The 24,155-nt window shown below is 43.5% G+C and overlaps 1 long non-coding RNA gene across 2 annotated transcripts in view; it reads left to right on the top strand.

Moving 5' to 3' along the window:
* The window catches only part of LOC110216374 (uncharacterized), a 107,798-nt gene that overhangs the window by 35,433 nt on the left and 48,210 nt on the right, over window positions 1-24,155 (top strand). The window contains exon 1 of one of the 2 annotated variants that reach the window (XR_002326741.2): window positions 8,653-8,763. The exons of the other annotated variant lie outside the window; for it this stretch is intronic. This is a non-coding gene — a long non-coding RNA (uncharacterized LOC110216374). Of the gene's footprint in view, window positions 1-8,652; window positions 8,764-24,155 lie in introns of those variants that run through there. 2 annotated transcript variants of the gene reach the window in all.

Here is a 24,155-nt window from a genome sequence, read left to right as displayed (position 1 = left end):
TCCAGCCTCAGACACTTGAGCTCTTTGTCACCCTAGGCAAGGGACATACCTTCTGTTTGCCTCAGTTTCCTCAACCAATGTCCCAGAGTTTTTGTGAGGATCCAGTAAGATAACCACATTTATGGCACTTTGCAAATGTTAGGGCATTATGTAAATACGTATTAATACCTCAGAGTCTTCTAAGTTGGCTAAGTTCTAAGTCAATCCCTCTTTAAGGTACTCGCTATTGAAGGTATGATCCCTCTCAGGGCATTTGCATTAAAACTGGGGTCTCAAATATATATTTATAAATACCTTTCTATACTATATTAATATATAATGTATTATATATGTAACGTATGTAAATGCCTCAAATATATATATATATGTATACACACACACATATGTGTGTGTGTGTGTGTGTGTGTGCCTTTCAGATCCAAAGGAATGAATCCCTAAGTTCCTCCATATGGAAATGGGGTGCTGGGCTGGATCACTCTGAATTCTGTGACCCAGAAGTAGGATTCTAAGTAGATAAAAGGCACTCCAGTCAATCAGAGAGAAATTTTAGGACCTAGGCATCTTTTCTGCACTTCTGTCATGCCCTGAGCCACCCACGCCTCCTATTTTTTGAGTGCCCTGCTGAAACCTCAGACCAGTTGCATCCTGGTTGTGTGTGACCCTGAGCGAGTCACTTCCCTCTCTGGGCTTGGCTTCAGCATCTCTAAGAGGAGGGACAGGGCTCTGAGGGCCTGATGACCTTCTGGGACAGTGGCACTAGGCTGCCCTGAGCACAGGGGATGCTGGCCTCTGGCCCATACACCCAGCCTGGGCTATCTCTGAACTTCCTGGGGTGGAAGCTGTAGCCAGGCTGAATTTCTCTCCTCAGTAAAATAGGACAATAAGAAATACGCTCATCCAAGATGGCTTTGAGGAGTAGGGTGCCCAAACCACATTCTGGGTCAAGCTTTTGGAAATGGAAAGAATCCTGCTTTGGTCTGGGTCATCGTACGCACAGAAGCCACAAAGCTGGACATTAGTACTGGCCACTTCTGCTGGGGAGAGAGGGATCATGGGAAGTGCCTCGGATGAAGCCTCAGCAGTCAGGCGCTCTACTCTTGGTCTACCACTAGCTTGGTTGACCTCAAGCCCCTCCCACTGTCCTCAGCCCCTACCTCTAAAATGAGGGTTTGGGCCAGAGGTCCTCTGAGCCTCCCTCGGGTTCTTATGGTCAGTTGGTTGTTTTAGGATCCAGAAGCCATGCAGAGCAGGGGAGAGAGTTTCCTGTCCTTGGAGTCTGAGGCCGTGCCCCAATATTTACAAGCTGGGCTATCATGAGATAGTCACCCGACCCTTCTGAGGGTCAGTTTCCTCATCTGTAAAATAGTGATCACAATGTTTGCACTTCCTGTCTCCTGGGATTGTTTGGAGGAAACCACTTTGCAGGGGAGGCAGCTGAGGGGCGGGGGGACAGGGGGAAGGAGTGCCAACCAGAGTCAGGATGGTCCTGGGTTCAGATCTTGCCTCCAACACTTACTGGTTGTGTGACCACACACAAAGCACCTGTCCTTTTTCTAATCAGTAAAATGAGGGCAATTTTCCTGGCACTAACTTCCTCAGAGTACTGTCAGGGAGAAAAGCACTTTGAAAACCTCTGAATGCCAGAGACGTGAGACTTAGGGCTGTACGAGGCTGGCAGATCTGCTGGTGAGGAGGTGCAGTGGGCAGTGCGCCTTGGAATGGCACCAGCTCCTTCCTCCTCCATAGGCCACACACAACAGACATCTCACTTTTCAATAGCTTGACAAAGTGCATTTCTCCCAACAATATTGTGAAGATGGCGAAGCCGGTGTATTGATAGACTGTAAGCTCCTTGAGGTCAGGTACCATGATACCAGCAACAGAAAGAACATCGAGCTCATCTCCCACTTCTGCCATTTACTAGCGGGGTGATCCCAGGCAAATCTCCTCCCCTGTCTGGCCTCGGTTTCCTCATCTGTTCAAGAAGGCCTCAGAGAGCTCTTGCACATCTGAATCTCTGGCACCCAGCTAGAAGTACTTGACAAATGCCTATCCACAGATTGATTCTAGTGAGGAAACAGAGGCTCAAAGAGAGGAAAGGTGATGGAATGAATCAGGATCACAGCAGGCCCTCAAATTTTGGTCTGCTTCTTGGTGAACAGTGACAAGCAGCTCCGGAGAAAGCCTGCGTGGCTTCCTTGAAGAGTTGCAGGGGACGTGGTTCTACTGCTACCCAGCTCTAGAGCACATCTGAAACCGTGTCAGTGACACGGCCACTTTCCTGAGCCCCCCTCATGGCTCTGCCAATAAACCCTTGCTGGAAGTTTCTCCGGAGAGAGTGGGAAAACAGCCCCATTGCCTTACTGGTTAGGGTTCTTATCACAGGGTCCATGAACTTGTTTGTTTGAAGATTGTGTTAACTCTGGTTCAGTATAATTGGTTTCCTTTGGCATCCTTTGTATTTTATTTTATGCATTTAAAAACATGATTCCGAGTCAGGGTCCTGAGGCTTCACTAGGGACTGACCGGACAAGATGTCCGTGACATAGGAAAGGTGAAGACCCCTGCTCTAAAGTGACCCACAGAAATATTCCTGTGACCAGCACCTTACCATTATTGCTTCTGTGGAAAGTGGGGAGCGATTCCTCACACACTGTCTCAAGTGGGGGATGGAGACCACAAGACAGAGGCTGGAAAAGGGGAGATTTGGCCTCCAGCTTTGGACGCCACCAGTGGGCTGTGAGACTTGGGCCAATCCTCTCCCCTCTTTGGGCCTCCATTCTCTCGTCTGAAAATGATGGGATTGGAAGAGATGAACTGTTGGATTGCCTGGAGTCCTAGAACTGGTTTTAAGGGAACTTTGGAATCGCTGAGTTCAAGACCCTCGTTTATAGAGGAGGAAAGGAGGCCAGGGAAGAGGACTGACTGGATCAAGCTCCTCAGAGCCGCTCCTGGAGGATCCAACCAAGAAAGTGCTCAGCCGTCTAATCCATTCCAGCGAGCGCTTATTAAACACCACTGGGCACCCGTGATACAAAGGGAGGCACCAAGTCCTGTCCTTAAGGAGCTTACCTTCTACAGGGGAGGAAACTGATCAGTATGTATACAGCATAATGGGTGGAGCGTTTTGGTTGGGTTCGAATAATTCACTGAAAATCCAGGGTCTGTCTGAGAAGAGAGCACAAGGGGCCCACGATGAGGCAGGGAGATAAAAATGGGACACTCCCAATGTTAGCCTGATGCAAAGAGGAAACTAGGGGGAGGAAGTGTTCAGGCAATTACCCCAAGAGATAGCTGCCTCACCCACACAGCTATAATTACCCACAACAGTTGCAATGCAACAGAAACATATAAACACCCTGAGCTGGCAAAGGCCCTGGCTCCTATTTATAACTGCCCAGGGCCTATGAATAGCCTTGGGAGGCCCTTATTGAAACAGACCCCAAATTGGCAGTCTGGGCCATGCCAGGAAGACATCTCCTGGTCCAAGATGACAGGCTGGGGATAGGTGCTGCAAACACTGAGGAGATCTAGGAGAGCGGTCTCTCGAAATAAACGGCCTTCTAGATTTCCTGGGCCAGCCAGACATGGACAAGATGTGCCGGGAGCCTGGAAGTCAACGGCTCCCCAACTCAGACTTGAAAATTACAGGGTGGGATGGGGAGGCATGACAGATATAAGTCGTCATCAGCTTGGCCGGGCTATATTAGCCGAGGCAGGACAGATAAGACGCCGTCCAAGGCCCTCTTCTCTCACCCTCTCTCTGCTCTCTGTAATCTCACCAAGCCCCTGTGGGTTTCATGATCATCTCAATGCAGCTGGAGATCCCACCCGGATCTTTGCCCTGAGTCCCAGCCCTGGACATCACCCAGACAACTGAAGCTCAGCATATCCAAAGTGGAGCACATTCTATTTTCCCCAAACCCGTCACCCTCCCTATCTTCTCCATTTCTATTGAGTCCCCCATGTTTACAAACTCCAAGTCATCCTTATTGCCTCTCACCCCCTCAAATACAGTCAGTTGCTAAGCATTGTCTGCTCTACCTCCATGACATCTCCCGTGTCCATTCCCAGAATGGTGGGCTTAGAGTTAGCGTCACTCTCCGATCTCCAGGACCAAATTCTGCTTCAGACACTTATTAACTGTGTGACCTTGGGAAGGACACTTGACCTTTGTGGGCCTTAGTTTGCCATAATTTTTTTTTCATTTCTAAGATGTGCAAGTCAGCCTCCAAGGTCCCTTCTATTTCTGAATCTATTATTTCTTAATAGGGATAATAAAAGCATAGCTAGGTGGTGCTAAGGATGGAGCATGGGTCTGGAGTTGGGAAGAGCTGAGTTCAAATCCAGCCTTGAACACTTACTAGCTCAGTGTCCTTGGGCAAGTCACTTCACCCTCTCTACCTCAGTTTCCTCAGCTGTAAAATGAGCTGGAGAAGGAAATGGCAAATAGTGATCCCAAATAAGGTCATGAAGAGTCAGACACAAATAATAACCCAGGATTGTTGTGTGTGAATCCAAAGACATATTTCACATCGTGCTTCTAAAATATGATTTCATTTGATCATCAAAACAGCCCTGGGAGGTAGGTGGTATTGTTATCCTCCCTTTACAGATGGGAAAACTGAGGCAGGCAGACTACATGATTTGCCCACGGTCTCATAGATCATAAGTGTCTGAGGCTGAATTTGAACTCTGGTCTTCCTGACTTGAGGCCCCACCTAGCTGCCTCAATAAGGTAAAGATTAAGCGCTTGGGACGAAATCCTTGATGATAGCAAAGAGCATCTCCTGGGACATAAAGGTTTGTGATCTCTGTCCCCAGTGGACACCTGAAGTACTCTAGTGAAGTCCTTATTTCTCACCAACAGTCAAGTTTAATCTGATTGCATCATTGTCATTAACATATTCTCTGTCACCTTCTTAAAACTAGACAAGCCACGAAACAATAAACCAGCCTGATTTGTACCATTTGTTGGTTGATTTCCGAGTGTAAATGCTCCAGCTTGAAGGGAATGAAGGATTCTAGAGAGACGGGTGGACCTGCCTTCAGCCGACCCCCTTCTGAGGAAGGGAGAAAAGGAGAGGCGATCGTGGCTGATGGATAGACAGCTAGCCCTGGGGTCTGGAAGACCTGTATTGGAGCCCTGTTTTGGACATTTACTGACTTGGGAACCGTGGACATATCATTCACTTAACCTACAAGTCACCCAGACAATTTGCTGCCTCTATAAATTCTAGGGTAGTGTGAATCTGTCTGGGTAAAGGGAGTTTCCTCACAGGTCTGGACCAACAGAGTAAAAAGGCCAGCACCCACTGGGGGAAGAACACTGAAACTGGGATCAGTTGACCTGGGTTCAAATCCTGACTCAGCTGCTTGCTGGCTGCATGACTTCAGGCAAAACCCTCAACCTTTCTGAAACTTGGTTTCCTCAGATATGAAATGTGGGAATTGTGCTAGATTGTAAGTTCCGAGGTGAAAGGGATGTTAAATGTCATCTTCTTTCTTCGGGAGGAAACTGAGGCCCAGAGTTGGTTGAGTGGACCAAAGGCACACAAGTGGTGAAGCCTGGAGCCTGGACTCCATATTCATTGTCCTTCCCATTGGGACCTCGGATGACCTTGACGCTCCCTTCTAGTGAAAGCCTCTGAGCTTATGGGGGTGGTTTGGAACAGTTATATGAAAACCCACGTTTTAGATGCATTAGAGTAGCTGATGATTAAAGTAATGCTTAATTCCGCCTCCCAGTAGAATTCTTTAGTAATGCAAATATTCCCTATTTCAAAAAAATATGCATTTTCATGTATTAACCCACTTCTCTCTCACATTAAATTAGACTTTCTTACCCCCTTAGGTCACTGGAAAAATATTATCTGGGTGTGTATGTGCAGGGGACATTTAGACACATAGCTCTCCCTCCAAAGTGAACACAGTTTCTAAAGCTGACTCTCCCCTCTCCCACCCCCAGAGGGGCCACAATGCCATTTTTAGAAGGAAAGCCTTTTGGGAAATTGATCTTTAGCGTTAGGATTCTGATGAGGTCTGGGCACCCACCCCAAGATGGTCAGTGACAGAGGGAAAGGTCCCACCTATACCAAAATGTTTAAAGTGACATCTTCTGTGGTAGCAGAGAGCCAGGGCCAAAATAAATACCCATTATTTGGGGACTGGTTAGATAAAATGTGTCTTGGAACGTAATGGAATACTATCATTACTGCATCGTAAGAAACCATGACCGTGAGGAATTCAGAGAAATTCATGAAGACTGGTGTGAACTAATGCAAAGTGAGAACCGAGAAAATCGTTATATAGTGACCACAAGAATGCAGAATGAAACAACACTGAAAGATCAGAGTGACCAATTGGGACTTCTGACGGTCCAACATGAGCAGAGAGAGAATATGGAAGGAGGCATGTGGGTCAGACGTGGCCACATCTCCTTTTGTTCTGCTAATCTGGAGTTCGTCTCCCCTCAAGGCTCATCTCAGGGCCTACCTGAGTTCAGGCCACATCTCTGACACAGTGGGCAAGTCTGTGCCTCAGTTTCTTCATCGGGAAACTGAGGAAGTTGTTCTGGATGTCCTCTAAGGTCCCTTTCAGCTCTGGGCCTATGATCCCACCTCTTTCAAGTGAGCTTTCCTAATTTCTCTAGGATTTAATGCCCTCTGATCCATCACTGTGTTTTTGGGGGTTAGGGGGAGGGGGAGTATTATGTAGCCTGTATTCATTTATTTGTGAATATGTTGTATGTCACTAGTAGAATGTAAGCTCCTTGAAGGGAGGGATTGTCTCATTTTTGTATTGGTATCCCCAGTGCTCAGCACATAAGGAGTGCTTTATAAATGCTTGTTGATTGGTTTTTAATTTAATTGTGCTATGCACCAGAAATACAAAGACAAAAAGTAAAACAGCCTAGCCTTCAAGTTGCTTATCCTCTACAAGGGAAGCAACATGTCATAAAGAGGAGTTCCAAAGGAGGTGGGAAAGCAGGGGCTCCTGGAAAACAAGAGTGATAGAAAAAAGAGCAGGGATCACACTTTTATTTATTTTAAATAACCCTCATTCAGTTCCTGGATTCAGCTACTGTTATCATCCCATGGTGACTGGGTCCAATGAATGTGTATCTATCCAAAGACCCACCCAAGCTCCCCAGAGCCTCCAAGCCACAGAGTTGTTTTACTCTTTCTAAAGAGACAGAGAGGAGATGACTAACATGTGTATCATCAGTAAGATATAATTAGAAAAATCGTTGCCCCTCCCTGACACAGAACTGACCAGTGTGGAGTCAAACCAGAGGAAGGCCAAGAGCAAACCACAGTGCCCAGCCCCGCAGGGAGTCTTATCTGGTGCTCTCCAGTGAAATTATCTTGTGCCTCAAAACCATCCTAGATTGAAATCACCCTCATCCCAAATAATGGTTCCCTTCAGTAAGACTGGAAAAGAACAGTTGTTTTGCTCCTCTCAGTGACAGAAGCTTGGCCCCTGTCTGACAACTTGAACTCCCAAAGAGGAATGATTTTACATGTATATACATATACCTATTTGTTTCTAATGGTAGCCATCTCTAGGGCAGGAGGGGGTAAGAAAAAAGGGGAAAAAAAGAAGTTTACATTGTAATTTTATTATATGTTTAAAAAGAAAAACAAGTTGTACACAATAGACTTATGCTTTATTATATTGTTATGGAAATGCTTGTTTTATTCCATAAATTAACAATAAAATGCATTTTAAAAGAACTGGGTGTCTCTCCTTAGTTCCCTCAGTTGTTAGTACCTTCTCATCCAAAGTTACCGTGTCTACTTTATATACTGTGTGTCTCTTGTAGTTGGCTTTATACATATATACATACGTTTTACACACACACACACTTCTTTCTCTGGGGGCTCACACTATTTTACTTTCTTTGTCTTTATAACCCCAGTACCCTAGGAGGTGCTTGGCACAAAGTAGGCTTTCAACAAATGTTTGCTGATTGATTGATTTGTCCCCAAAGCTCGTGGTTGAGAGAGACTTCTGAGGTCAGCTAGACCAACCCTTATCTGATGAAGGATGCCTTCTTCAACATCCCTGCCAAACTTCTTCTGGAAGACCCTCTGAGGGGCCAAGGAAGCTCTCCACCTCCAGAGACCAGCCATCCCACTTGAAGAGAGCTATTTTGAAAACGATTTCCCTTCACTGAGCAGAAATCTGTCTTGGCACGACTTCTACCCAACGTTTCATGTTCTGCCCTCTGGGACCAGGCAAGACAAATTGAATCCCTTTCTCGCGGGATGTGGACCAGAAACTGAAAGATGGTTGTCCTATGGTCCTTGAGTCTTTGCTCCTCCAGGAGAAACATCTCCAGTTCCTTCAATGAATCTCCCATGTGGCTTCATCCTAAGGCCCTTTCCATCCTGCCTTTCCTCCTCTGGAGGTCTCATTGGCCTATAAGGATTCAGAAAGGGAAATATAGGATCATTAATTTAGAGCTAGAAGGGACCTTGGAGATCATTAAGTCCGTCCCCTATTACGCAGATCAGGAAAATGAGGTACAGAGAGGTCACCGAATCACACAGGTAGTCCAAGGCAGGGCTTGAACCTAGACTCCTGATCACTCCATCATGCTACCTTCCAAGCCCTACATCATTGTGACATCATTACCTCTCACTGAACATGGAATACATTTCTTTTCTTCATATTCACAGAAAGCAGCAGTAGCATTGACCAGGCAAATATAGTGCACAAACATGTGCTCCATCTAGAACAAGAGCTTCCTAAATGGTGGTGAGTAGGTAGTGGAAAAGACCCAGATCAGTCTTGTTTGTTCTCAGAATGTATTTGGAAATGTGGGGACATGGGTACATATGATGTCCTGAGAAGTGGAGGGACTTCCAAGGCACTAATGAACTCTCTGTTCCTCCATCCTCTTCCTCTTCTCAGCTTCTCCCTTTTCCTTCTCCTCTGCTTGAGTCACCTCCTGTTGGATCTGGAAGGGGTCTTTGAGCCCTTCTCCTCCAACCTGCTCCCCCTCCCAGATGAAGAAATCAAAGTTCATGGAGATAAAATGACTCATGCCTTGACAGTCAACCAGTCAATCACTTGGTACCTCCTCTGCATCAGGTGCCATACGAGGGGCTGGCCATACCACGTCACCCAGCAAGGGGTTAGGGAGTGAGAGTCTGACAGCAAGTGGAAGCATATACTGCAGTAGCAGAGAACTCATTGAAGACAAGTGTATGCTGAGGGGTAGTTACCCACGGACAGGGGGAGGGTGACCCTTTATGGTAGAGAGAAGTGTTGGCTTTGGGCTCTAGAAAAGCGCCAACCCCAGAAACCAGCCGAGATCTACACCTGAAGGGACCTTGCAGGGCTGGGAGTTGGGTGTGTGCCTGATTATAAAGTTGAGCCTCCCCACTCCCCACCCCAGACTCAGTATATTGGTGGGATGGCAAAGCTGATAGCAAAAACCTTTGTCTAAATACAAATAAAAAAGAGACTCCAGCAGCTTCCTATTGTCTTTATACCAAAATATAGACATCCCGGTTAAGCTCATGCCAACCCAGGCCCAATGAGTTTTATTGGTCATTGCTCACCCACACTCTGCAGTTCACTCAAACCAGCTTCCTCTCTGTCTTTCACATGTGCCACTCAATTTCCCACCTCCATACCTTTGCACAGGCCATACTGAAAGGCTGAAATGCACTCCTACTCATCCCTACCTCAGAGCAGCCCGTCTTCCTTCTGCACTAAGCGTTGGCCAATGCTCAAGACTGCTGCTGCCCTCCCTCCCAAACTACCTGGTATTCAGCCTCTTTATATTGTACTTGCCGTTTGTCCCCCCTCCCTCCCATTAGAATGTAAACTTCTGAGAGTAGAGATTGTTTCATTCTTATATCTGTACCCCCCAGCTGCCAGAACAGGGCCTGGCACACAGTAGGTGCATAACAAAGGTGTGTTGATGAGGATAATGATCTCATTTGAGCCTGTGAGGGAGGTCCTATGACTACTATTAACCCCATTTAGTAGGGGAGAAAACTGAGGTTCAGAGAGGCTGTCACTTGTCTTTCAAAGTCAAATTGACACCCCATTAAACTTCCATTTTCTAGCCTCCAGCCCATGGAAAGCTTTCTCCATCCACCACTCTGCTATGCTGGGGATGGGGGAGTCTCAGCCTGATGAACAGCAAGTGTGTAGGGCTGCCTTCTCTCCGAGGCTTACTTTTCTCTCCTTAGCTCCCACTTTCCTAGAGAAATCAACAAGTCATTTGGCTTACTGATCTTTCTCTTTCTGTTCCTCCTGGTCTGCCAACTGAATGTACATTCGGGGAAAGATCGAATGTAAAAGAGGCACTGAGAATGTCCTGGCAAATTGAAAGTAACATTTGCCATGGACAAATCACCACGTGCTTAATGGAGAGTTGCCTGTATTTACACATCTGTGAATCAATTGACCTTTCCTCTGGGGATTGCCTTATATAGGAACTGATGCCACATGAGGTTAGTTGCCCAGGCATTGATTCAGTCACATGAGGCAGGATGCCATAGTGGAAAGAGCAGAGCAGCAACAGGCTTAAAGGAAGAAAGACTAGGGTGAATTCTAGCTGGGATACTTGATGGCTATGTCCCTATGGACACACCCATTCACCTCTCTGAGCCTCAGTTTCCTTATCTGCCAAAGAGGACAGCGATCGCTACATCCCAGGGTGATTGAGTGGGAGGTGCTTTGTAAATGCTAGAGGACTGAATTGCCTTCTGCCTTCACAGATCACAGATCGGAGCACAAGGGGTCAAAATTTATTTCCAGATTTAGACTGATTCCTCCCAGAGAAACTGAACCCTCTGGAGACCCCCAGTTGCCACCAGTGAGTAGAGAGTGGAGAAATAATAATCCCCAGATCTCCAAGTGGGAGTGGGCAGCCAGGCTTGAGCAGGAATGTCCTTAACAGCAGAGGCTGGCCAGCCACAGGTGGCCCACAACATTCCTGGACCAGATTAAAATGTAATTGGGAATTATTTAACAAAGTAAATAAAAATGTAATTATTTGTATTTCAAAATGATGTCTATACACGACTCGAAAAGCTCCTTATGTCCAAATCAGTGGCACTAGTTTCTATGTGAGCATGAGCTCACTCCTCTACTGGCCCCTCTGTGGGGTCTTCCTTAGCTACTTCTGCAGTACTAATCTCTCCATCTCTGAACTTCCAGGCCCCTCTCACTGTCTTTCAAAAATGTACTTCTCACCAAAGGTCATTCAGAGATGAAAGGAGCAATGTTAGATCCAAGGTCATTCATTCATTCATTCATTCATTCAACAAGCATTGATTAAGGGTCTATTCTATACAGAACACTGTGCTAGATACTAGGGCAGATACAAAGTTTATATAAAACATAGCTCCTGTCCTCATGGATCTTGGAGTATAGTAGAGGAATATGACAGCTCATTACGATGCAAAACAATAAAAAAAATAAACCATTAAGTATTTATTAAGGACCGACTGTGTACCAGACATTTTGCCAGGCAGTGGGAATACAAATTCAAAGAATAAACCAGCCCATATTGTCAAGGAACTTGCATTCTTGTGAAGGAGACACGTCCATCTAAAAATATATTTATTGTAAATATAAACACACACGCATCCGTGCACAAACACACATGTACCAAATAGTTAAATCCAAGGTATTTTGGGAAGGCAGTAGCAGTTGGGGAGGAGAGGAATCAGGAAAGACTTCATGCATAAGATGATGCCTGAGCTGTATCCTAAAGGAAGAGAGTATATTAAAGATGTGCAAAGGTATGATGAGATGGAGATAGAATGTTGTGAGCAAGAAGATCAGAGAGAAAGTCCATTTGGCTGGATTGCACAGGGTGGCAGGGGGAGGGACGTCCAATGAGCCCTAATAGATAGTTGAGTGGGGTTATAAAAGCTAAAGAGAGGAATGTCTATTTGATCACAAAGGCAAAGGAGCCCAGCTGGGGATGGTCAAGTAGGGGATTTGCCCAGTCTGTCTCCCCTACCTTCATCTCACTGGCGTCTCCATGGTGTGTCCTTGGGCATGTGTGATGATCATTTCAAATGGGTACTGGAAAGCAGCTCCACTTTTCCAAGCAGGGGTTCTCAGGTGTCAGTGGGAGGGAGATGTTTGGTGGGAGCCCTGGCTACTCCTCTCTAGGACCAAGCAGACCACTGAAGGAAGACTCTGTGCAACTCTTTGCTCGTGCCTTTCCTTCTGCTGGCTACCTTCTTTCCTTTCTCCAGGGGTCCCTTCCCATTCTAGGTCAAGGTCCCCAGGAATGGGGGAGCTGATAAAGGCATCCCCATTTCCCAGGGATATGCATATTTTACAGGGGACCCAAAAGTTGTCTTTGGGGTCATGAAAGCGTTGTAAAGGGTTTGTAATAGTATTCCAAACATTAAAACATATTTGTAGGTGAATTATTTTTGAGTCTATAAGCCCACCTGGCATCCCCTAGCCATTCCTTCCACATCAAGTGACTACTACTTGGCCTCCCTGTAAGGCCAGCCCAAGCTCTTGCTCTGTGACCAAGCTAGAGGCAGGTTAGTCACCCCGGCACTTCCGCTCTTTGTCCAGTCCTTGGTTTTTGGTGTGTCATTGGTGAGTTACTCAAGGAATGGAACCAGCCATGGAGAGCATGAGCTTCCGTGTTTTCAGCTCACTCTAGCATTGGCTTCCCAAGATGTAGGACGAAGCAAAGGAAGTTCATGAGCCTTGAAGTCAGGATTACTCAAGAGCTCACCACCAGGGCAGTGTAGCTTAGCAGCACACACAGAAGCTGCTGCCCTACAGGTTCTGGCCCAGCTGTGACCTCTGCTTGTGGAGTGCAGCAGTGTCGCAGTCCGAGGTCTGGCCATTCAGGAGAAAACACGGGTGTAGAAAGGATGTGCTGCTTAGGAAATGAGGTCTAGAAAGGGGAGAAAAAGGATCCCATGTCCACTACACTGAGTATATCCATAGTTTGAGAGTCACTGTTCTGCTTACTAAAAAACCCAAAAAACCCCAAAACTAAGTCCCTTTCCCTCTCACTGCCTCAGTTGCCTCATCAGTACAATGAGAGATTTCACTGGAGGATCGCTAAGGTCTCTCCTACTTTTTTATCTCCTTCTGTGGCCAAGTCCCTTCCTTTCTCTGGGCTTCACTTTCCCCAGCTGTAAAATGGGGAGACTGACTGATTTCTAAGATCCTTTCCAGGCATAAATATGACAATCTCATGCCCTAACACTTGGAGTTCTTTTAAAGTAGAAAAGATTGCCCCTGGAGAGTGTGGACTCCCTTTCCCCAAAGGGTTTCAAATGAAGGCAGCAGTATCATTCATTGGAAATTTTGAAGAAAGGATCAATCTTTTTTTTTTGGCTAGGCAGTGGGGTTAAGTGACTTGCCCAGGGTCACACAACTAGTATATGTTAAGTGTCTGAGGCTGTATTTGAACTCAGGTCCTCCTGAAGGCAGGACTGATGCTCTATCCATTGCGCCACCTAGCTGCCCTGAGAGGATCGAATTTGTATGAGAGGTTGGGCCATAGCATGTCCAAGGTCCGTCTAGCTCTGAAATTCTGTGCTTCTGGGATCTTACTGTAGTAGTACAAGTGCACCTGATTTGACCCAAAGTGCTTTATAAATCTGGTTTCTGTCACTCAATTTTACAATCTTGCCTTGGGGATGTTTTTCATTATATAAAGGAAGCATCCCTTCCTCCATCAGTCATTTGAATGATCACTTCTTAATTTATCTGTTTGGGAAGTTTGGGGTTTTGTTCATGAGATTTCCTTAAAATGAGAGCCACATGAATGAAATCTCAAAGCATTCAGAAATTCAATCCAACAAGCATTTATGAAATGCCTGCTTAGCCAAAGACAGTGTGCTCATCTCTGGGGAAATGGATTGAGAAAATGAAAATAAAATGGTCCTGCTGTCAAGGAATTTACATTCTTCTGGGAGAAACCCCTCAGGTGTATCTTTTGATCACAAAGTCGCTGAAATAGAGGTAGAAGGTCCTGGTAGAGTTTTAGAAGCAGTGCGCTTAGAGTCAGGAAGATCTAGATTCAAATCCCATCTCTGACACTAATGGTGTGACCTAGGGCAAGTCATTTAAGCTTTCTGACCCTCAGTTTCTTCTTCTGTAAAATTAGACTCAAAGACCAATTGATTCCAATATCACATGGGTTGTTTGCAAAAACAGAGAAATAAGGGATCCTATCAAATGTCTTGTATGGGACAAATATGTACTTGACAGCTAAACCAAAGAGAGATAGAGCAGAGAGAAAAAACTAGAGACCAATATCTAGAATTAATATTAATGCAAAAAGATAAAATAAGATATTAATAAAGGGGACATAACAATATATTTAAAAGATCATACACTAAAACCAGCTTGGATTTATACTAGGAATTAAGGGTTGATCCGATGTTACAACAAATACAAATATAATAGACTGCATTGGTAATAAAAACACGATGACCTGATTATATGTAGAAAAAGTTTTTGACTCTATCCTTTTATGTTAAAAAAATAGGAATAAATGGACTATTTCTTAACATAGTGAATTGTATCTATCTAAAACCAAGAGCTAGCATTATCTATAATGGAAAAATGCCAGAGGTTTTTCTAACAAGATCAGTGGTAAAACAAGAATTTTTAGTATTTCCACCATTGTTTCCTATAGTCCTTAAAATGCTAGCCATAACATTAAGGCAAAAAAAGACCAATGGAATAAATAAGCATAGTCAAAAAGAAAAATATTTTTACTTTTTCTGAGTGATTTGAGGGATTATGTAGAGTGCCCTAGACTTTCAACTAAACAACGAATAGAAATAACAACTTCAGCAAATGGCAGGATATAAAATAAACCCATAAAAACCATCAGTCTTTCTGTGTATTACCAACAAACCGAGCAGGAAATGATAGCTAAAGACACTCCTAACTACAAAATGTGTAAAACATCTGGGAGTCAGGCTACAGAGACACACTCAGGAATTACATGAACATAATAACACATAACCCTCTATAGAAACAGACGAAGAATTGGAGAGATTAAATGCTCAATGGGCTATGTCAATATAATAAAAATGACAAGGCTATCTAAATTAGTTTTCAGATTCAGAATCAAAGTATGAAAAGTCCCCTTTGTGGAAATAGGAAAAATAATAAAATTCATCCATTGGACTAAAAGTTCAAGAATATACAGAAAAATAATGGAAAAAAGTGGGAAGTAAGGTGCTAGTTACATTAGAGAAAAGTTGATCAGTGGAACAGAGGAGGTACGTGAGACTCAGAAGCAATCGGATCTAGTAATGTAATGTTCAACAAACCTAAGGACATCAATTACTGGGATAATGACTCACTCTTCAACAAAAACTCCTAGGAAAACTGGAAAGCATTCCAACAGAAATTAGGTATAGACCAACGTCTTATACTTTAAACCATAATAAGCTCAAATAACTACAAGAACTAAATATAAAAGGTCATGTATTTAACAGATTAGAGGAACCAGAAAGAAGGTGCCTTTCACAACTGTGCATATGGAAGGTTTCTTGACCAAGCAACAGATAGAGAAAATCATGGGGGGAAAATGGAAAATTTTGATTACATGGTATTTAAAAGTTTTGGCACAAAGTCAATGAAATTCAAGTTACGTGAGAAATAGTCAACTGGGAAAATTCTTTGCAACAAATCTTCATTGATAAAGGTTTTATATCTAGATACAGAGGGAACTGATTTGAATATATAAAAACAGGATATATTCCCCAATAGATAAATGGTTAAAGGATTTAAACAAGATTTTCTGGGAAAAAACAGCCAAGCTATCAATATGGAAAAAATGCTCCAAATTACTAATAAATGCCACAAAAATCAAAGTTGCTTTGGGAGGCCACCTCATACTCTTCAGATTGAGAAAGATGACCCAAAAAGGAGACTAGCAATTATTGGAGAGACGGTGGGAGGTGCCGTAAGGCTGAGTTGCTGGACTTATGAATTGATAGAAACATTCTAGAAAGCAATTTGAAACCATATGCAGAAAGCAAGTGAACTTCGCGTACCGTTCGACTCAGCAATAACGCCACCAGTCATATGCAATAAAGAGATAAAAGAGAGAGGAAGAGGGCCCGTATGTACAGAAGTATTTGTAGCAGCTTTTTTTGTTGTTGTTGTAGCAAAGAACCAGAAACAAAACGGGTGCTCATCAGTAGTGGAATGACTGAAAAAGTTATGATACATGAATGTAACAGAATATTGTAAGAGATGGTGAGAAGGACAGCTTCAGGGACACCTAGGAGGACTTGTAAACTGATGCGGACGATAGTGGGCAGAAACAGGAGAACGATTTACATTAGAGTTACAACAATTACAGTATTGCAAAGGAGACAACTGTGGAAGACTGTGGAACACTGATCCCAACTCCAGAAACTGATGAAGAATCATGCTTCCCAATCTCTTGGTGGGGAGGGGATGGACCAGAGGTGAGGTAGGAGATGGACATTTTCAGATCTGGCCAGTGCTTAGATTGTTTTGACTATACTTGTTCCGAGAATAGGCTTCTGATGGGGAGGGGAGTAGGGATAGAGAGAGGAAAGGCACACAGTTATTGAAGGAGGTGATGGAAATAGCAAAAATGAAAGGAAGAAAAGAGCATTGATAATTTTTTTTAACATGCTAAAGATTTGAAGGAAGTTGAGGAAACACAAACAAGCGGGCTGATATTGGGACTTCTATGTTAAATTAAAAATATACTTTTAAACCACCCAAAATATGTATGTATTAGAGACTTGTGGTTTCATATACAGTACTCTTTTTCTGTTGTTTTTTTTAATGCATGCACGTAAGGAAATGTTTATGCTGCTGTTTATCAAGTTCATAATAACAAAAAATAAAATAAATAACATGAGGAAATCGGATTAGCTGGCTTCTCATATACCTTCTGGCTGTGGATAAAGCACTCAGTAGTGCCTGACACATAATAGGCCCTTTGTATGCTTATTCCCTCTGCCCTCCTTCTAGATCTACATTTTTATGGTTTTTGCCCTCCCATGCCACATTTTTTTCTCCTTCTAGGCTCTTCAGTAAAAGCAGAACCCTCCCCCAGACAAACCCCAGAGCACCTTGGAAAGTTCTCCTTTCACTTTGTGTTAAGTGGAAATGATGAAGCAGCTTAGCCAAAGAATCCTTGATGCATTTCCTCCCTGGTCTGGGTGTTCCTGCCCTGAGAAATGACTGGAGTGATCTCTGTGAAGCCAGCCTTGAAGTCACTGCAGGGCGGATGGGGACTGATAACAACTGGTAGGAAGGCATTCGCCCTGATGCAAATATGTATCTCATCACTGTCTCCCCAGCCAGGGAGGATGTTGCTGAGAAGCACATTTCTAAAGTATGGGAGGGGGCGTGGCCAGAGGACCTGCTCTGAGCCCCTAATGGACTGCCTGAGCACCCAGTCTTTGCCTATAGACAGCACCCACCCCCACCCCCACCCCCCATTTCCACCTTCTTTGTAGCTAAGACTGAGGCTACTTCTCACAAAGAATCCTACTTCTGACTCAGGCCAGTTGTTCATTCATTCACTCATTTAGCAAACATTTATTAGCACTATGATTTACCTAAAGCACCTACAAAGTATTAGGTGTTAGCACTTGAACTGTGATTTTTAAGTTTTGGGAATTCCCAATGTGGAAAGTCCCTTCACCAATAATAATGATAGCCAGCATTTACGAAGCACTTGAAGCTCTGCAAAGCATTTTACATCAGTTATCTCATTTGAGCCTTGCAACAACCCTTTGAGGTAGGTGCTCCATTTTGCAGATTAGGAATCTGAGGGTGGGAGAGGTTAAGTGACTTTCCCAGGGTCACACAATTACTAAGTATCCGAGTCAGGACTCAGGCAGAGACCTTCCTGACTCCAAGTCCAGCACTTCACCCACTGCACCACCTAGTTGCCTGATCAATAACCTGTCTTGGCAATTTCCCCATAACTGGTGGTGTTAGGGAGTTACTTGGGACACCAAGAAGTTAGTTGACTAGGCAGGGGTATAGGGCTAATATATTTCAAAGAATAGGCTTAAACATGGCAATAACCCACTCTTTGGCTGCTATGGCACATAGCCTCATTATGGGGGAAATGTAAAGATGAAAAATACAGTCAATAGCATTGTGGATTTCCTGCCATCGAGAAACTTAGGATCAAATGAAAATTAAGACACACACATATATATATACATATATATATATATATATATTCACACACATGTGTATATGTATATTGCATATCTGAAAAATACAACATCGAATATAATAAAGACAAAAGAGAAGTCTAATCAAAATACTGTTTAAAATTACGAGGAGGAAAGATTAATTGAGGGAGCTGAGGGTGTTTGTCCTAAAGAAGGGAGACATACTTGCTGTCTTCAGGCATTTGAAAGATTTTCTTTTGAAGAGAAATTTGACTTTTTCTAATTAGCATCAGAACACCATGGTTAGAAATTGCAAACATATACTTAGAGAATCCTAGAGAATCAAGTAAAAAACTACTTGAAATAATAAACAACTTTAGTAAAGTTGCAGGCTATAAAATAAACCCACATAAATCATCAGCATTTCTATATATTACCAACGAAGCCCAACAGCAAGAGATAGAAAGAGAAATCCCATTTAAACTTACTGTAGACATTATAAAATATTTAGTAGTCTACCTCCCGAAACAAACCCAGGAACTCTATGAACACAATTACAAAACACTTTTCACACAAATAAAATCAGATCTAAATAATTGGAAAAACATCAGTTGCTCATGGGTAGGCTGAGCTAATATAATAAAAATGACAATCCTACCTAAGCTAATTTACTTATTCAGTGCCATACCAATCAAACTACCAAAAAATTATTTTATAGAGTTAGAAAAAATAATAACAAGATCCATTTGGAAAAACAAGAGGTCCAGAATATCAAGGGAACTAATGAAAAGAAATGCAGGGGAAGGTGGCCTAGCCATTCCAGATCTTAAATTGTATTATAAAGCAGCAATCATCAAAACTGCTTGGTACTGGCTAAGAAATAGGGAAGTGGATCAGTAGAATAGGTTAAATATGCAAGACACAGTAGTCAATGACTATAGTAATCTATTATTTGATAAACCCAAAGACCCCAGCTTCTGGGATAAGAACCCACTCTTTGAAAAAAACTGCTGGGAAAACTGGAAAAGAGTATGGCAGAAACTAGGCATAGACCCAAATCTCACACCATATACCAAAATAAAGTCAAAATGGGTTCAGGACTTAGATATAAAGGCTGATACCATAAGTAAACTGGGAGAACAAGGAATAGTTTACCTATCAGATCTATGGAGAACAGAAGAATTCATGACCAAACAGGAGATAGAGAACATTATGAAAAGCAAAATGGATAATTTTGATTACATTAAATTGAAAAGTTTTTGCACAAACAAAGCCAATGCAACTAAGATTAGAAGGAAGGTAGAAAATTGGGAAAGAATTTTTACAACCAGTCTCTCTGATAAAGGCCTCATTTCTAAAATATATAGAGAATTAAGACAAATTTATAAGAACACAAGCCATTCCCCAATTGATAAATGGTCAAAGAATATGAACAGACAGTTCTCAGACGAAGAAATTAAAGCCATCTATAGTCATATGAAAAAATGCTCTAAATCGTTATTGATTAGAGAAATGCAAATCAAAACAACTCTGAGGTACCACATCACACCTATCAGATTGGCCAACATGACAAAACAGGAAAATGATAAATGTTGGAGAGGATGTGGGAAAATTGGAACACTAATACATTGTTGGTGGAGTTGTGAAATGATCCAACCATTTTGGAGAACAATTTGGAACTATGCCCAAAGGGCTACAAAAATGTGCATACCCTTTGATCCAGCAATAGCACTTCTAGGGCTATATCCCAAAGAGATCAAACAAATGGGAAAAGGACCCACATGTACAAAAATATTCATAGCAGCTCTTTTTGTGGTGGCAAAGAATTGGAAATTGAGAGGATGCCCATCAATTGGGGAATGGCTGAGCAAGTTGTGGTATATGAATGTAATGGAATACTATTGTGCTATAAGAAATGATGAACAGGCTGACTTCAGAAAAACCTGGAAAGACAGTGAGCAGAACCAAGAGGACTTTGTACACAATAGCAGCCACGTTATGCAATAACTAAGAATGTTAAATTGAACCCTTCTCAGCATTATGAGGATCTAAGACATCTCCAGAGGCCTCGGGAGGGAAAATGCTGTCCACATCCAAAGAAAGAACTATGGAAGTCGAATCACTCTCACTTATTTTTACCTTCTGTTGAGTTTTGTTTCATCTTTCTGATGGTTCCTCCTATTGGTTTTAATTTTTACTTACAACTTCACTAATGTCAAAATATGTTTAATGGGTATGTAAATGTAAAGCCTATGTCAGCTTGTGCGCCATCTTGGGGAGGGTGGGGGGGAGAAAAAGGGAGAAAAATTTTCAACCTAAAAGCATATGGAAAAAAAAATAAAAATAAAATAAAATTCTAGTGGTAAAAAAAAAAAAAGAGGAAAGGGAAGGGGTAAGGAATTCCAGGTTTGGGGACAGCCTATGCAAAGGTTCTGAGGTGGGAGATGGAATCTTGTGTACAAGGGACAAGAAAAACAGTCTGACAACAGTGCAAAAGGCTAATACTGATAAATATGTGACAATAGGATACTACCTGATTGTGAAGGGTTTTGAAAGTCAAATACAGGCATTTTTGTTTGAACTTGGAGGTAAAAAAAAAAAAGAAGTTGCAAACAGACAAATCTAGACAATGTCAGGAAAAGCTTCCTAGCAAATCAGAGATTCCCCAAAGTGAAATGGGCATTGTAGAGATTTTCTAAGAAAAGGTTGTACAGCCATTTGTTAAAAATGTAGTCATGGGTATTCTTGCAGGGGTTGGTATGAGTGGGACTAAAGGTCCCTTCCAACCATGAACATTTGGGATTCTGTGGCTTTCAGTTTGAAGGTGATCAGATGAAGGGAGGACTCACAGAGAAAAGGGGACCTGGGCCGGCCTCTTCATGAAGGGGTGAGCAGGCGTAGGTACAGAGGAAAGGCGAGCCAGCCAAGGCTGAGGCCACTAAGGAGAGAGGAGGATGTAGGACCAGAGAGAGCAACAGCTGAGAGCGCAGTGGTAGTGCTGGCTGCAATCGATTTGTTAACAAGCATTTATTAAATACCTACTATGTGCTAAGCCCCATGGGCTGGAGTGGCCCAGCTATTCCAGCCACTGCCAAGATACTGACATGGCTGTTCATCCATCCTTCCTTCCTTCCATGCATCTATTTAGTCTTTCCTTCATTCAACAAGCAATCATTAAGTACCTACTGTCTGCCAGGCACTGGGCTCAGTGCTGGGGTCATAAAGACAAAGCCCTTATCTCTGGAAAGCTTACAGTCTAGCTGGCAGACACAACGTGTACATATGTAGTTATATATAAAATAGGTGTAAGATAATTTGGGGTGGGGGAAAGGCAGTTGTGTTGGAAGGCAATAGCACCTCGGAGGATCAGGGCTCCCCATGTGTAGAAAGTGACTGTTGAGATGAGGCTTAAAGGAAACCAGGGATTCCAAGGGGCAGAAGTGGGGAGGGAGTGCATTCCAGGCATGGGGCACAGCTGGTTCAAAGGTGTGGTGATGGGAGATGGAGTGCTGCTGATGAAGAACAGCAAGAAGGCCGGTTTGGTTGGGCCATTCTGGGCCTGAAGGGGAGTCATAAGGCTAGAATATGCAAAGGTGGAATATAGAATATATGAAGGGAAATTGAAGAATATAAAACTAGGAAGGTAGACTAGAAGCAGATTATGGGGGGTCTTAAATGCCAAGTGATGGAGTTTGTATTTCAGCTTTCGCTGGCAGGGGCCTTGAAGGTCACTCCTTGCTTCTCAAGACATTGATGCTGCCCTGAGACAACCTAGCCTGGAATGCTCGGGCACCAAGGCACTCATCCAAATATCTACCCATCTTTTCTTCCTACCTCTCATCCCCCTTCCCTTTCTTCCTCTCATCCTTCTTCTCTCTCTCTCTCCCTCCTTCTCTCCCTCTCTCTTTCTCTCTCCCCTTCCTTTCTTCTTTCCTCCTTCTCTCTCTCTCTCTCTTTTTCTTTCTTTCTTTCTTTCTTTCTTTCTTTCTTTCTTTCTTTCTTTCTTTCTTTCTTTCTTCCTTCCTTCCTTCCTTTCTCTCTCTCCCTTCCTTCCTTTCCTCTTTTTCTTCTTTCTTCCTTCCTCCCTTCCTTTTTTCCTTCCTTCTTCAACCATTTATTATGTTTTTACTATGCCCCAGATATTGTACTAGGTGATGGAGATAAAATATAAAAAACAAAGTAGCTAGCACACAGTAGGCATTTAATCATTGGTTTTTGACTGATTCTACCTCAAGAAGTTAAAGTTCTGTTTGGGGAAGGCAATGTGTAAATACAGACAAGTAACTGCAATATATACATTAAAATAATTGAGGGGATGGCACCAGCACCTAGGGGACTCAGGAATCTGGCAAAAGGCAGAGCTTGAGCTGCTCCTGAAGGAAGTCAAGGACTCTCTGAGGAGGAAGGAAGGCAAGAGAACATTCTAAACATGGTGGCCAATGAAAGCCTGGAGATGGGAGATGGTTGGAACCTAGAGTGCCGAGTACAAAGGTTGTTAATTGGCAGTCAGCCTTGCAAGGTAAACAGGGGTCAGATTGTGAAGGGCTTTAAATGCCTAATGAAGAGGGTTGTGTTTTATTCTAGGGGCAATAGAGGGCATTCAAACTTCTTGAGCAGAGTAAGGACACGGGTGTGTTAGCCAAGTGGAGGCTGAACTGAAGAGGAACAAGACACCAAAATGAGAGTCAATGCATCTGGATCCTGTTTCTGGTTTTACCCTCCAGGAGGCGCTGTGTGACCTTGTGCAAGTCACTTTTCTTCAGTTTCCTTACCTGTCAAATAAGTATCATAATGAATGTCCCTACCTGGACTCATGGGGATAGGCGGATAAATAAGGCATTATGTGAAAATGCCTTGGGCTCTTTGTCAGAAATGTAACAAGAGCCCCGTGGTGTAACAGTCATTAAATTCAATTGTGATTCACTGTGTCCTCAAAATGAAATATGGAAAAGACATGAAGAAGAGGAGGGAAGAAAGGGGCATTCTCTTGGGACTCAAGCCCAGGAGATATTTGCAAGTGAGAGACAATTCTAATCATTTCTCAACAGAACTGACTAATGAATGGCCGCCTTTACCCAGCAGCTGGGCTTGTTTTAGTTGGGTTCTGAAAGCCCATCATTTCCACGAGAGGAAGCTCTTCAGAGGGAACTAACCAAGTCTTGGACTTTCAACTCTGGCTTTGTGATGGTGCCCCTTTGAAGTCTTGAAGCACCATTGCCCAGGCCTGCCCATTTAGCCTGGGGCATTTGGGATCAGGAAGATGGGAATGTTTAAACACTCCATTGGACATTTACTAGCTATGCAGCCCTAGGAGAGTCACTTACCTTCTCTGAGCCTTGGTTTGCTCCTCTGTGAAATGAGGATACTAATATTTGTAGTACTGACCCAACAGGGTTGTGTTTATAAAGTGTTTAAAAACTCTACTGCCACTTCCTGTCATCTCCCCATGGCCCTACGCTCTGGCCATCTTCAACCCACCAACAACTTGGAGCTCTGCCCCTGGCTCCCCTTCCGTTGATGGGTGAACTTTTTTGCCTTCCTTGGCTAGGGCCCAGGGTCCCCTTTCCCCACTTTCCAGCCCTCCCTTATGTGTTTTTCCCCTAGCATCAGAATGTAAGCTCTTTAGGGGGAGGGGCTGTTTTGCTTATATGTGGTCATATCCCCAGTGCTTAGCCTAGTTCCTGGTCCAGAGTTGTTGCATTCATCCTTCATGCTCTAAGAGGACCAAGGACATCCCAATATTGGGGTCCAGTGCACCGAATGGAGCTCGGAAGGCTTTACCAGAGTTGGGCACAAAGTCACTTCAACGTTTGGGCCGTTGTGTCTCTGGATTCGTGCATCTCATGTGCTACCGTGATTCTGCTTTGCCATGCTGGGCCACAGTGCTAGGGTCTCTCATGTCTCACAATTGATTCCAAAGTTCTTCAGAGAGACCCTGAGAGTATCCTTACATCACTTCTGTCTTTCATGGGAGCACTTCCCTTGTGTGAATTCTTGGCA

Source organism: Phascolarctos cinereus, unplaced genomic scaffold (genome assembly GCF_003287225.1).
Source record: "Phascolarctos cinereus isolate Bilbo 61053 unplaced genomic scaffold, phaCin_HiC Scaffold_3;HRSCAF=262, whole genome shotgun sequence".
NCBI classification, from domain to species: domain Eukaryota; kingdom Metazoa; phylum Chordata; class Mammalia; order Diprotodontia; family Phascolarctidae; genus Phascolarctos; species Phascolarctos cinereus.
Note: the sequence above shows the minus strand (reverse complement) of the source record. Positions and strands in the feature narration are given on the sequence as shown.